This window comes from Achroia grisella, unplaced genomic scaffold (genome assembly GCF_030625045.1).
Source record: "Achroia grisella isolate CSIRO2021 unplaced genomic scaffold, CSIRO_AGI_Agris_v1 utg1589, whole genome shotgun sequence".
Classification (NCBI taxonomy): Eukaryota; Metazoa; Arthropoda; class Insecta; order Lepidoptera; family Pyralidae; genus Achroia; species Achroia grisella.
Genome location: NW_026712660.1, coordinates 849341 through 865440, shown reverse-complemented (window position 1 = coordinate 865440; position 16100 = coordinate 849341).

The window sequence follows — 16100 nt, the reverse complement described above, 5'->3', positions numbered from 1 at the left end:
ATAATTTATTCACATAAACTTCATTTAAGCAATTTTGAATAGTCATAACAATTTTTTTATCTACCGCTAATTCGGAAAGCTGTCTCATCACAAGAAGAACGAGCAAGAAATTTGTATGTTGCTTTTTTAAATAATCCTTGTAAGTTCATATTTACAAGTCGAAACGTGTAAATACAAACTACCAATCAGCACTAATTTATTAGGGTCAAATATAAATATACAATAAGATTAAATCAGTCGTAGTGAGAAGAGCAGACCAGTGCCTACAAGCAGCAGTCGTTCACGAGTATGATGGATGAGCCAGCCATCACTGCGCTAGCTATATTTTAGGGAGCCCAATGACCCGGTCCACCAAGCCGCAACTTGTCTGGACATTTTAGTGAGCATAACTACTCATTCCATCAATACCTACATAGAAAAATATTGATACATATGTATATGTAAGGATTTGTTGTAGCAACTACATATTAATGTACTACTACTCTCATCATCTGCTTCTTCCTTATCCCATTTATTTGTTTTTCGCTTCCATTCATCCCTGTTCGCAGTCATCGCATTATTTACTTCCTTTCTTACCATATCTTCTTTCACACAGTCCATCCATCTCTTTTTCGGCCTTCCTCTGCCCTTATAACCATCCACATTCATATGCAACACCTTTCTTAAAATATTATCCTCGTTCCTACGCATTACATGTCCATACCACGATAGACGATTACTCTTCAATCTCTCTGACACCGGTGTCACTTTCATACTTCCTCTAATATATTCATTCTTTATCCATTCTTGTTACACCACACACCACCTTAACATTCTCATTTCAGTTGCATGCAGTCGTCTTTCATCCGTCGCCTTTAAGGGCCAGCACTCTGATCCATACAAGACAGCAGGCCGGATCATGGTCTTGTAAATTTTCCCCTTAAGCTTAAGGGGAACACGCGAGTCACACGTTGTTGCCGTAACCTGCCGCCACTTTATCCATTCTGCGTTAATTCTATGCTTTATGGTCCTGTCTAATTCACCATTGCTTTGGAGGAGAGAACCTAGATACCGGAAATGTCTGTACTATTGTAAGTACTGTACTGTACTACTACTCTATACTAAGTATTATGTATACATGTATCAAAAACATATTTTAATTTATCAGCTGTTTAGTACACATAATACTAGTTAATCCTAGTTTAGTACTAGGTAGCGCTGTGTTAATTGTCCTTCTATTATTAATAATATGTAATTAATAAGAAATTATTTCTGGAAAAGAATTTCTAGAATAATCCAAATAGATTGTTTATAATAGATCTTTGGAAATGGTATTTTATGGTTCTCATATATATAATTTTAATGTACATATTCTTTATTCTCATTTGTTTTATTTTTTTTGAGATTTTTGTACTCACAATGTGAGGATGACAATCCCATCGTACTAAATAACAAAAAAATAGTATCTACGATTAATGTATCGCCAGCTAGAACAATAACTTAGCTACATCCATAGCTGGCACTGCCAATATTCTATGAAATACACCTATGGCTAACCTACTTAACTTTAAAGCATTGATGATATAGTCTCGTTTAGATGCATTACCAACACATTCCTTCAGTGTAAATATTTTTTGATTGACCAAATGAAATGAACCGTCGCCTATATAGGTACATACAGCATCACAGTTATATTCATATTGTAACTTCTGTACTCTGTTAATTTGTTATTTTGATACTGTTGTCTGTTTCAGCTGCAGAAAAATTTAACACCTCTACTTAGATGACTGTACAATTCTTATAGTTTTATTATCAGTATATATATGTATATATACTGATACAATTCTTATAGTTTTATTATCAGTATATATACATATATATACTGATAATAAAACTATAAGAATTGTACTTAGGTATTGAGGCAAATTATTGCTTATAATTCAGATTTTTTTAACATAGATTCATTGTATAACATTTCCTTAGAACCATACATGTGGCGCCACATAGTGGCAATTTTCAGTACTTAATATGATGGATAGGAAATCATAGGAATGTGATATATGGTAGATAGCTAGATAAAACATTTATTGGTAATATAAAACAAATTACAAAGTATAAAAGAAAAAAATAATAATTATAATTTGGCAATAGAAATTGCCTCAGTTCTTGCTGATATAAGCACAAACTCAATGAGGTGTGCCTATACAGGGCTGATTTTCTTTGTTGATTATTATTTTTTGGTTTTATATTAATTTATATGTATATATATATACATTATATTAACATATATATATTCAATACAGTAGTAAATATGTATGTTAAAAATATGTCATTTTCGTATTATGTAGGTCAATTATTCCAATAAATAATTATCGTCATATTTTTTTTTTATTAATAATCAACATAATTTATACCTGATGTTGCACGCAGTCATGAACTCGACCGAGCGAGATGGAAACACTTCGCTGCGTGCGTTGGTACGAGACAACAATATCGCGTCGCGGTTTCATAGAGTCCATGGAACCTTCAGCACATGCAACTGCACGTAATCGAACTTAGGTCTTATATTTTTGATGGAGTTCCATGAGGGTCTAGACTGTGACTGGCGATGGTGATAAGCAGCAACAGGCGGGAAGGCGGAGCTGGGCGGGCGCGCTTGCGTACTAACGCCGCCGTTGCCATGGCGACGCCTCCTCTGCATGTTTGTGATTACTCAGGTTGAGCAGGAAACTTCTCTGTGATTGACGAGTAATGTTCGATAATTGTATTTGGGTGTGTGCTACATTTTTGCGAGCGGAGATGCGTATCGCTGACGCTGTTATATCTAATAATGTTTTTAGTTCATAATAATCACGAAAACAAATTAGTCTTAAAGCTACTATATACTGAATTACGCCTGAAGAGGGAACGTCTGGCAAAAAAAAGTACTTATCTATACATCTATACATATAAATAAAATTGGAGTGTCTGTTTTTAATATTAAAATAACCATCTCTTCTCTCTTTACTTTTTATATCTGAAAGTTTGTTAATAAAAAGAAATAATTAGAATTAGTAGACAAATAGATTTCTTAGGATACACTAGATGTGTATCCTAAGAAATCTATTTGCATATAAATAAAATAGGAGTATCTGTTTGTAATATTGAAATAAACGTTTTACTATATGCATACGAATATAAATACGGTTTATAGACCAAAATGACATGTTTTACAATTTTTGTTCGTCTGTCTGTCGGTCTGTTAGTTCCGGCTAATCTCTGAAATGGCTGGACCGATTTTGATGGGACTTTTTTGAAAGGTAGCTAATGTAAAAAGGAGTAACTTAGGCTACTTTTATTTTAGAAAAATAAAGTTAAATTCCACGTGGACGAAGTCGCGGAAATCCATAGCTATTTGTTACTAGCTGAGTAACAAATAGCTATGGACAACAATATAGTTATCTAGGCAGGGGCTTTGGGACTAGTACCAAACTAACAGAGCTTGTAGACAACCGGTAGATATGCTTATGTACATTTTTAACTATACATACAGTCATACTCATTAATACTAGATTTAAAAACAAACTTGCTGTTCCTTATGTATCATTTAAAAAAAGTCCATGGGTCTTTTATGGGAATAGGTGTAAAAATTTACAATAAGATATCAAAGGATATACTGGAATTACCCTTAAATAAATTCTGAATGAATTTTCATTTTTTATAAATATTTTTATTGTACAAATATTTTTAAGTAATTATACAATCTTGAATAACACAGACCGCGGGTTCGATTCCTCGCGCGGTATTTGTATTGTTATTACTTTTATTACAAGAGCTTTTATTTATAGCTACAAGACAACTGATAGAAATACATAAATAGCTTTATTTTGTAAATACATGCATGATATATATAAAACACCCAGAATAAATACACAATTATTTAGAATCGAACCCGCGACCATCGGAAATAAGGCGGTGTGCTAAACCACTACACCACTGAGGCCGTCGTACATATATATACATTTCTAAAATACTTGTATGTAGCTTGTATGGTAGGGTTCAACGTAGTTTATAGTATTATCGACGGCCACTCGGAACTAAGAGCTTCGTCCCATAAAGTTTTGTTTCACTGAAACGAAGGTCGGCAGACATTTAGGGTCCTATACGATAGGTATAGTAATAGCATACAGTTCTAAGTAGAATAAGGTAGGAAAGTATACATTTTAGATAGTGCACTACTACATATATATATACTAGCTGTCCCGGCGAACGTTGTTTTGCCTTAAAATAAAAAAAAAAAATAGGGGTGGACTACCCCTAACATTTAGGGGGATGAAAAATAGATGTTGGCCGATTCTCAGACCTACTCAATACGCTCACAAAATTTCATGAGAATCGGTCAAGCCGTTTCGGAGGAGTATGGGAACGAAAACTGTGACACGAGAATTTTATATATAAGATATATAGTCAGTTAGTCAATCAATTAATAATATATATAATCTAGAACAGTGATTCCCAGAGGTCTATGACAAGGGGTCTGCGACACTGGTTATCTTGTTTTTTTATTTTAACGATACGCGATAACCTATAGTCCACGCGGGCGAAGCCGCGGGAGGAAAGCTAGTAATATATAATTAGTTAGTTAATTGATAATAATAAAAAATAAAAAAAATACACTAACATAAATTAAATTGAAATTCGACAATTCACCAGGCATTTACCAGGATGGTTTTTAGGGGAATCACGTGGATATCAACTTGACATGGTACATTGCAATCCCATTCCCCGGGGGGGGGGGGGGATTGTTAAGACTATAAGGAAGGAAAGAAATCTATTTCGACAGAGTTCAAAAATATTTAAGTGGTTAGTTAGTCAGTCAAACGAATTATAATATGTAGTCTAAAAAAATGCATTAACAAAAAATAAAATTGAAATTCGACAATAATACTATGAATAAGGTAAGAAGAAATCTATTTCGGTAGTACACAGAAATATATAAGTAGCTTAAATTTTAACATAAAAAAGTACACTATTTATAAGTAGTCTAGAATTAATACCTAGAGAGATTACTAATTTATACCTAGATTAACGAAAAAAAATGGAAATTCTATAATAAATCTCGTTATAGACACAATTTGACGCCCTCGGTGGTCCAGCGGTTAAGCACACCGTCTTACTTCCGATGGTCGCGAGTTCAATTCCTCTCATTTGTACTAACAATTATATGTCACTGATACTAATAATTATACTCATTAAGAGTATAATTGTTAGTATCAGTCTGTGTGTTTTCTATGATTTACAAAATAAACAGTATTCCGATCAGTTATCTAGTACCAATAACACAAGCTTGGGACTAGATGTTTTGTAAATAAGGGAAAGCAGCAGTTGATTAAATATTAAAATATATTAAAACTAGCTTTTACCCGCGGCTTCGCTCTCGGTAATTTATCCCCTTAGAGGTGGAATTTATCAAAATGCTTTCTTAGGGAATGCCTACGTCATAGTAGATTTATGCATGCAAAGTCTCAGTCCGATCGGTTTAAAATTAACAAAGTTTCATACAAACTTTCATCCGCAATTTTATCCCCTTGGGGGTTGAATTAAGCAAAATCCTTTCTTAGCGGATGCCTACGTCATAACATCTACCTGCATGCCAAATTTCAGCCTGATCCGTCCAGTGGTTTGGGCTGTGCTTTGATAGATCACTATGTCAGTCAATGAGTTATATATATATATAGATATAGATGATAAAGTTTACACGTTTACATTAGAAAACAATCCTGAGATATTTAAAGTGACATATTCTATAAAAATGTACAAATAACTAATTCTACGATGGCCAGCATCATACTTCCAACAAGATAGCATTGAGTAAATTGTTCTGAGTTATCATTATTTCGTACTTTTTAAAAACAAAATAAACCCACTTTTTTTCATTCCCATGAAGGCAATCAAGTGAAGAATACTTGAAATGGATAATGCGATTATAACTATACGTGTAATTTTAATTGGTTGTTAAAAAGCAAGGAGTACCGATAAAAAAGGTACTAATAACGATATTGAAAACAAGAATATTAAGACTAATCGGCTTACACGCTTCTTCTCTGGAATCATTAATTGATTCCAATTAATCGGCTTATTTTTTTGCAACAAATCATTCTAGGTATTGTTTTATCAACAGCCAATAGAAAAATATTTCTTTGTACACGTAAAACTCTTATATCATTAGCTCATTAGCGCGTTGGCATGGCAATAGTAGGTTAATATGCTTCTCAAAGAGAGCCGTGTGTTACAGTGGGATTTTAATGAGATGGAACGAAAATATACGAATAAAATTGAATTTGTAATACAAAAAATATATTACAGTAACTGATATATTACTGATGAGTAGATAAATACTGTATTCATATCCACAATATTAATATTACAAATAATAATACGTGTAAAATATTATATCAAAATACAATAAACATTAAATTAGGTACGTAAAATAAGAAATAAACCAAAAAATATGGTGCCACTTACACTTACATACGCTTGTGCTTCTAAGTGTTTTTATTTTATTTCTATACATTGACTTATTTTAACTCATATACCACCTAATTTGTATCTAGCAACACTCTTTTTTCTAAGGCTATCTGGAAGAGATTGCGTTAGTGATAAGACAGAATTTGTACCTTCTTTTCTCCTCAATCTTTTGTGTTTGCGATCGCAAATAGCCCTTTAATATATTTAAAAATAAAATTATAAAAAATCAAATTTGGAATGTCAGGCACAGAACATCGATGTTATTTTATATACATTTTGCACTTCTTCTAGAACATTCCGTGGCGTCATTATTAAAATCTGTGTACAATATATTCTAAATACTTTATTTATTTCAATTATAACAAATTGAACATTGCAATATTCATCCAGCAAACATTTTGTTTTACTTTTCATTGTATCTACTTTTAAAGTATTGTATATAAATAAAATAATAACCAAAATGTATATACCAATACCAGGTATTTTCAATCTAACAATAAACTATACGTTTTGACTCCTAAGAATCTAATTCGAACATCGTGCTATTATATCATTAAATTAACTCCAACAAAGGCGACAATAAAAACTTACAACATAAACAGTTTACTATTCATTATGACGACGATAAATTCAATATATACTGTATACGATACACTGCGCTGTTAATTTAGTTTTTATAACTAAACTTGCAACGTAGCCATCAACTTATATTGAGCAATCGTTACTCACAAGACCTTGAGCTGGAGAATGCGACAGTAAAATTGTTATTATAAAAGACCTAAATAACGTTATTGCATCAGCAGTGGTCTTCTAGGAACGAATTGCTTTCTTTATAGCCATTTTAGTGATAACAATCTGACTATCCATGTAATAGAAAGTAACCGTTGATCAAAATAAGAAGAATATTAGATATCTTAGTAAGGACGAAGAAGATTTGTGTATTAATACCGAATATTTTTTGTACTACTCTAATGCAGTTGATCGCAGCTGGGCTTTACAGCTTCACCGGACGATAGGGAGCGAGAAGGACTTATGGAGCGGCTGAATGCCAACTCCAGCCTGACGGATACGACTTTAGTCTGAGGACACCGCTATAGATTCGAACCTCGGCTCAGGCCGTTCCAGAAGCGCAGAAGCCTTCTAGTGTTTTCACAGGATTTACGAAGCGATGTCACCATTCCGAGAATTTCTATCACGATGTTTTAACTTACATGATCATCTTATCAGCCTCTACAAGATGCGTGCACAATTTCATTAAAAACTACATAAATTAAGTAATTTATTACAATGAGTAGTGCTGTGTGTTGCTTTCTTTTTGTTGGATAACCTAATAATGGTAGTAGAAAAAACAGCAGACATCTACCAACATTGACAACGCTGTTACTCGAGTCAGCTCGTGACCACGGCTGGTGCAACCTAGTCGAAACTTCGAGAGAGGATAATATTACAAAATGATTATGACAGCTTCAAGTTTTCCTGGCATGTATAATATTATTATACAAAATAATTGTGTTAAGACCTGTTTAGCAATATAAATAACCATATTACAGCATTAGCCAAGAAAAATATTTAAAATTTCAATATGCTATCTTTCTTTCTTTCTTTCATGCTTGCTAATGTTTCACATCAGTAATGACCACACTAAATACATTTATCTTCAAAAGTGTCATTTCCAAGCTAGGTAAGGGTTACAGTTATCCCCTGGCAGGTGAGATTGCGGTGAAGTTTCGACTCATTGGAGCAAGTTTCTTCATGGCCGATAAATTATCCAGTCACTTTTACAACTCACAAGAACATACGACTAAACTTCTAGAGTGCTGCCCATGTTACTAAGTTTGAGCGTTGAACACTAACGTTACACTTTAAAATATCAGAGTTATTTTCTTTTTAGTGTAGTGAATAGTACTAATAACTATATTAGTGCTAAAGTTATGGGTGTACCTGTTATTCATAACTAAACTATCTTTACTATTTGATGGTTTTATATTATTTTGTTTAATTCCGCTACAACAGTCAGTCGCGGTGCATCGTTCAGAGGCGAAACACGTGTCGCATTATGGGTGTAGACTCAATAACGGTCGGAATTTGATCACCATTAGAGACGGTCGTAACGCTAGTCAAGTTTCCACACCGAATATTTGTGGTCTCACACGTGCTAATTGTAGCGAAATTAAACAAAATGATATAAATCCATCAAGTAGTGAAATGGACTTCCGTAAAATAACACCTAATTCGATTAAATATAAACTATCTGTCTTTGCTGTATTCGGTTGATGTTATATCTTTACTGTGATAGTAAATAGATTCATAAGGATATCATATTATCAAGTAATTTCACTATCATATCCTGGATCATAACATCTATCAAATTGAATCAAAATATCTTCATTCGTGTGGGTTTAATACAGACCTTATGATATGTCATATATATCGTTAGTTCGGAATACTTTCGAGTTAAGAAGAACAAGATTCTTAGCTGTTATTCGTTTCTAACGAGCTTCTACATGTTTACAAAAATATAGATTTCTTTTTTAAATTCAGATTTCAAACTCTAATTAGTAATAAATATAATTAGACAGATTTAGCTCAACATTGAATCTCTGATTTTCCAATCAAGAAGTTAGTAGTTGATTTCTGATTTAAAATTAAAATGCATGTCATTATTCTTGTATGGTAAGGATCATTTTGACTCAGAAGTCTCATCACCATAGTCTTATGCAGTGTCATCACTTGTGTGATGAGCAGTGTAGTACTTTCTTATGTATACTATATTTTTTATGTCTGTAGTCAACATTACTGTCTACTTTATTGGTAAATATGGTAGTTTGCTAACGACGCTATCCAGAGCAGATGCTTTATGTCACTCTCTTGTAACTTGTACTATCCGTTGTAAGCTTCAGTTGCATGAAGTGGATAATCCCAGAGTTCATACTTTCATCTCTCTAATGGATGCAGCGAAAGCCATTTATCGCTATCCGATGTTTTTATGTGCACTCTATTGGAGTGACAATATAGAGTTTTTACTGCCCTCTGAAAGGGTTGTCATTTTTTTATATTAATTAGACAATGTTTCAATATACTAACGTAATCCGATTATGGAAGGTAAAAGGACACTTTTAATATTGTTACCTATTTTAATGACTTTAATTAGCGTAATTAATGCTGTAATAATTAAAGTACATTATCCCCCTTAGGCCTCCAGTATTCTAGGACCAACCGCCGTGGACATATTTGGGGGAGGCCTATGTCCAGCAGTGGACGTCTTCCGGGCTGCAATGATGATACTAGCTTCATGAAGGAGGACTACTAGCCGAAGGTCTGCCCCGTAGCAACCGTATCGGCGCTACCGTGACAGTTTGCTGTCATTAGTGTCGTTACCACAGAAAAAATTTCAATATTAGTTCATTCATCATCTGCTTCTTCCTTATCCCATTTATTTGGGGTGGCGTAATATGTTTCTTCCATTCATCCCTGTTCGCAGTCATCGCGTTATTTACTTCCTTTCTTACCATGTCATCTTTCACACAGTCCATCCATCTCTTCAATATTAGTTCATTATAGTATCAATATTAACCCCCTTCGATCGATCTCCCATCTAATTCAAACGGGGATCGAAATTACGACGGCCTGAGCTGAGCTTCAAACCCTAGCGGTGCCCTCAGTTTAAAGTCGTATCCTTCTGGCGGGAGTTGGCTTTCAGCCGCTCCATAAGTCCTTCCGGAGGTTTGCAGTGTCATCTGCACTCACCCCCTATCGTTCAGTGAAGCGGTAAAACTCAGCTGCGGCTAACAGCAATAAAGTAGTCCGAAAAAAAATGTATGTTAGTCTATAAGGTATTTATAATATGAGCGTGGTAAACTGAAATAAAAAAATAAATAAAAAAAATTACTACTACTAACTCCTGGACAATTTACGCAACGTCATCTACTCCCAAGATAAACAGAGCTTGTGTTATGGGTACTAGACAACTGATATGTAGATTGTATATAGAGATACTTTTTTTAAAATAAATACGTATTGTAGATAACTCAGACTAAACAAAATATATAAAGTGGTACTATTATGTAGGTAGGGAGGGTATTTTGTATGTCAAGAATATTATTAAATATTTCTAATAAGTACCTCTAATATTTCTAATATAATAATAAAAATAATAATAATAATCTCAGGACAATTCACACAGCGCCATATAGTCCCAAGTTAAGCTAGCTAAAGCTTGTGTTATGGTTACTAGATAACTGATACAAATACATAGTTTTTTTTTTTCGTAATTACATACATATTATACATATTAAACACCCAGACCGACACAAACAATCATACTCATAAATACAAATGTTTGTGCCGTGCGAGGAATCGAACCCGTGACCATCGGACGTAAAACGGTGTGCTAGACCGCTAGACCACCGGGGTCGTCAAATTACTACATATTACTTTACGAACCAAAGGAAGTAAAAATGTAGTCAAATCTGGATACTTATTTTTCTACAAATAAAAGTAATAGTAGAAATATAGTAACATAGACTATGTGGCCTGTATTCCACTATTACACTGTATGTCCTTTCCGTATTTATTTATTTAATTATTCGTTTTCAACGTACAAATATTACAAAGTTGATTATATATTATACCCCGCACTAGGCGAACCTGTATCGCGGGAGTCCACAAAAGAATTGCCAAATAATTATTAACTATTACAGATCAGTGAGTAGGGTAGATTTGACATATCAGACTAATTAAGATTTTTTAGTTTGTTTTTATAAAAACACAATTGTTTACTACATAAAAATTAAATAAAATGAAACAAAATAAAAAGAGTAATTTTCAAGTTCAACACATTACAATTTTTTTCATTTTGTTCTTGCGATGATATGTGCATAGTCCTCAAATTATACACTGTTAACATTCTTATTAAATTATTGATTATATATTCTACTATCATTTGCCCGCGGCTTCGCTCGCGTTAATTTATCCCCTTTGGGGTAGAATTTATCAAAATCCTTTCTTAGGGGATGTCTACGTCACAGTAGCTTTATGCACGCAAAGTCTCAGCCCGATCGGTTTAAAATTGACAAAGTTTCATACAAACTTTCATCCGCTATTTTATCCCCATGGGGGTAGAATTAATAAAAAACCTTTCTTAGCGGATGCCTACGTCATAACATCTACCTGCATGTCAAATTTCAGCCCGATCCGTTCAGTGGTTTGGACTGTGCGTTGATAGATCACTATTGTTAGGGTTCGCATGGATATTTTCGAAAAATCTGATATTTTATATTAAAAGAAGGTAGTTTCATTATTACTCGGTATCGTTAAACTAGTTGCATATAACCCCCACTCATATCTTCTCTGTATAAAAGGGAGGGTTTTTGTAAGCCGCGGCATTCGGTCCTTGAGCACAGGATGTGCTGGTTGTATTTTAATTGCTAAAGTGAATTGTGTTAGAGACATAGTTAAATTAATGTTATTTTATTATAACACATACTTTTACTAGTACATAAAGTTGATATATCTAATACTATGTCAGTCACCTTTGAGTTATATATATTTAGATTACTTTGTAACTGTTAAACGAATTGGTTATTACGTTACATTTAGAAGTGTTTATATATTATTAACACGCGACTACACAAATAAGCATCTTTTCGTGTATATTTATTGGTTTTCGGTGCTGCCACCGTACCCTCTTCAGAGTATCGCAAATTTCGTTTGATTTACATTCGTCAAGGATGCCCTCGACCCGTTAATTTATAATTAAATCCGAAGTAATTGTCGAGCAATCAAAAATCTGTTCTGCTTTTTACGAGGAAACGTTTCATTAATATTAATACTACGTGAGTATCAATTAAAGGAAAATATTTCGATATTTGCTATTTTTGAAACGACTTAAAATATGAGTTTCTTATATTCAATATTTCTTTGAATTGTGTTACAATTTATTAGCAATAAAATGACTAGTTTTTCTTTGCTCATAAAATTGGGACATGTCTTTAATTATAGCGAAGAAAGCCAATGAGAATGCGTCTAATCTAATGGGTCAATGATTACCGCCACACTTTTTTTTTTTTTACTGGAGAAAATCTCGTCCCCCGGGGACACTTTTTTTTTTTTACGAGGGGAAAGGTTTCAGTACCGAACCGTCCACCTTTATGAAGGGGAGCGGACGAATACTGTGGGACTGGACGAATCCGACCCACCAAAACCCCTCGGTGTTCCTCCAAAAAACCACGAAAGACGCCTTCGTGCGGGTTCGCATTTGCATTCGACCGCACTCCGGCCGCGGGTCTCCAGTGAAGGAGCCGCCGAAGTTGGGCGCGGGGACCACTCCACGCCCACACTCTACGGATCACTCGCCTCCTGGGAACTTCGGATGACCCCCGGGAGACACCTAAGCCAACCTGTAATGTCAGAGGAGTTTTGGGTATATATATGACTTCTTTGGTAACGTATGTAGTTTTTAATGTGAATAGAATAGTGCACCCGTCTGCGCTAACGGTGTACGCTGGTGGGGCATTAGTGGAGGGTGATAAGATGAGCATGTTCGGTTAGTTATCCCATTATTGCAAATTTAACATTAATTGAACATGATGGTTTCTAGAGTAAACGCGTGGAGGTTAACCTGAAATGTTACACTGACACCTTCTCCCTCCCAAATGAGGTACTCAAAAGTTTCTGTCAAATGTCGACGTCACGTAACACTTAAATACGCAATTTAGTTGATTTCTTTCGGACGACTCTAATACTGTTGGCCGCATGGCCTTTACAGCTTCACCGGACGATAGGGGGCGAGTGCAGAAGGCACTCCAAACGAAGGACTCATGGAGCAGCTGAAGAACAACTCCCGCCTGACGGATACGACTTTAGTCTGAGGGCACCGCTAGGAGTTCGAACCTCGGCTCAGGTCGTCGTAATTTTGATCTTCGTTTGAATTAGGCGGGGTATCGATAGGAGGGGGGCAATCAGATGGGCAATCAGTAAACTTCTGAATTATTTTAATTATTCTGAATTATCTTCTAAATTATTATGGTATTCAGTGTGGGGTCCGCGTGGGGGTCTACCTAACAGATCTGACGCGTAGTACTTTGCCAATAATAGAACTACTATTCTTCATTACTAACGATTCCGTTCTCTCCGATAAGGAAGTGAAATAACATTGTACGAAAGCATAGCAACTTAGTAATCTAGAACGGTATGACTCGAAATATCAACGTATTTCTATACAGTATATATAGAAAACTATTTCGAGATATAAGTCCCAAAACAGACTAGCAGTTAATTTAGACCAACGTCAACAAAGTTGATAACTTGAACAAGTAAACACAGTGAAATATAACAGTTAGATAAACCGCTCTAAAAGAACTTTGGAGTTCACAAGCGAAACTAGATTTATTTGTAAATGAAACGGGATCCTGTCAGCACATTTTTAGGAAATTCGCAAGTAAATCTCATGAGGTACACCCCATTTCGTATGAGATAAGTTGCTGAAGTATTATTTGAGTTGATTTCAATCCAATTTAATATACATAGTGGAGTCTATACTGTATTATTAACACGCTGACGGACTGTTGCGTCTATAGTCGTTAAATCAAAGTTCACTATGTGGCATGACGGTAATAGGCGTCTAAAACTATATTATATACAGTTATATATACATACATCCTATATATGTAATAATAACATTATAAAAATTACAAAAAGATATACTGTCAATTTTGGAACTCCGCTTTTTCCTGTCCATCAATGTGTTAAATGGGTATTGAAATTACAACGGCCTTAGCCGAGGTTCGAACTTCTAGCGGTGCCCTTAGAAAAGTCGCTTCATAAGTGAAGTGGCTGAAGGCCAACCCCAGCCTGACGGCGTTTGGTGTATCATATGCACTCGCCCCCTAGAGTTCGGTGAAGCAAAAGGCCAGTTGTGGCCTACAGCATTAGAATAGTTAAAAAAAACGTTGTAATTAGCCGACTTTAAAAACAAAGCATTGGTGTATTATGTCTTTGACAGCATTGGAATACTCTGTAAAAAAAAACAGCAGGATGAGTAAAGAAATACTGATAGTTAAAAAAGACATTGTAACCTGACAATTTTAAAAACAAAGCATTGGTGTATTGTATCTTTGACAGCATTGGAAAACAACGGGATGAATCTTCTGGCTCAATAGTTAGTAGTAGTTCAGATAATTACTTTGATTTGTTATTATTTCCGTCACTGGAGAGTCATTCAGAAATATAAATTCCCTCTCAAATGATTTACTAGTAAAGATATAATTTCATCCCCTATTTCATCCTTTTCGAGATATAAGTGGTTGAAATAAAGTATTAAAGTTTAAATATAATTAGTAAAAATATAATAATTCAAATTATGCTGCGGATTGCTAGCTGACACGCAGCAGCTATAGATTCTTTAACAAAAATATAACATAAATAAAACACAAGATGCATAACATTCATCCCGCACATACTCTTGTAATCATACCCGTAAGACATAAACCCCGCAGGCTGCGCCTTACAAATGAAAGTCAAACATTATTCAACAAAAGTATTAATTTTATTAAAATTATAGCAATCCTGTGCACACGTAGAGCATTTTGTGTGAGCGGCGAGTCATTTATTACGAGCTTATTAGCGGCGCCCTGTGGGAGCTTGTCTAGGGGAGCGGCCATCGCTCAACTGAGTCTAGAACTGTCCAATCTATACATATAAATAAAATTGGAGGTGACTGTTTTTAATACTGAAGTAACCGTTTTTTACTACATGCATATATACTAATAAATACGGTACAGACATCAAAAATAAAATATTTTTGTCTGTCTGTCTGTTTGTTCCGGCTAATCTATGAAATAGCTGAACCGATTTTGATGGGACTTTTATTGGCAAGTATCTTATGTAATAAAGAGTAACTTAGGCTATTTTTATTTAAGAAAAATAAAGTTAAATTCCACGCGGACGAAGTCGCGGGTACAGCTAGTCTCTACTTATAATAAAACTGTAGAGATACGACTTTAAAAGAGCGCCAATGGGGTTTCGAACCTAGCCTCGGGCCGTTGAAATTTCGAACCCCGTTTGTTTTGGACGACGGACCGATCGCATATTACGGGGCTACATGAGGTGTGATTATGAAATATAATGTGAAATACAATATACTTAAATTAAAAAAAAAATAACGACAACAATAAATTATAAAAGTATATTATTAGGCACTAAAAATATCTTTAAGAAATCTTTGTGGAGTGATTACTTATTAAATCTATATCTATACTAGCTGTCCCGGCAAACGTTGTTTTGCCTTAAAATAAAAAAAAAAATAGGGGTGGATTACCCCTAACATTTAGGGGGATAAAAAATAGATGTTGGCCGATTCTCACACCTACTCAATATGCTCACAAAATTTCATGAGAATCGGTCAAGCCGTTTCGGAGGAGTATGGGAACGAAAACTGTGACACGAGAATTTTATATATAAGATATAATAAATTGACATGTCAGGTAGGTAGACTTAGCCTAGATTTTAGACTTAGCTTATATTACTCACTTAGTACGACGTAAATTAATAAATAAATAAATGACTATACAATTTCGTCATAATTACCAAGTAGTTTTTGCATAAAAGAGTAACAT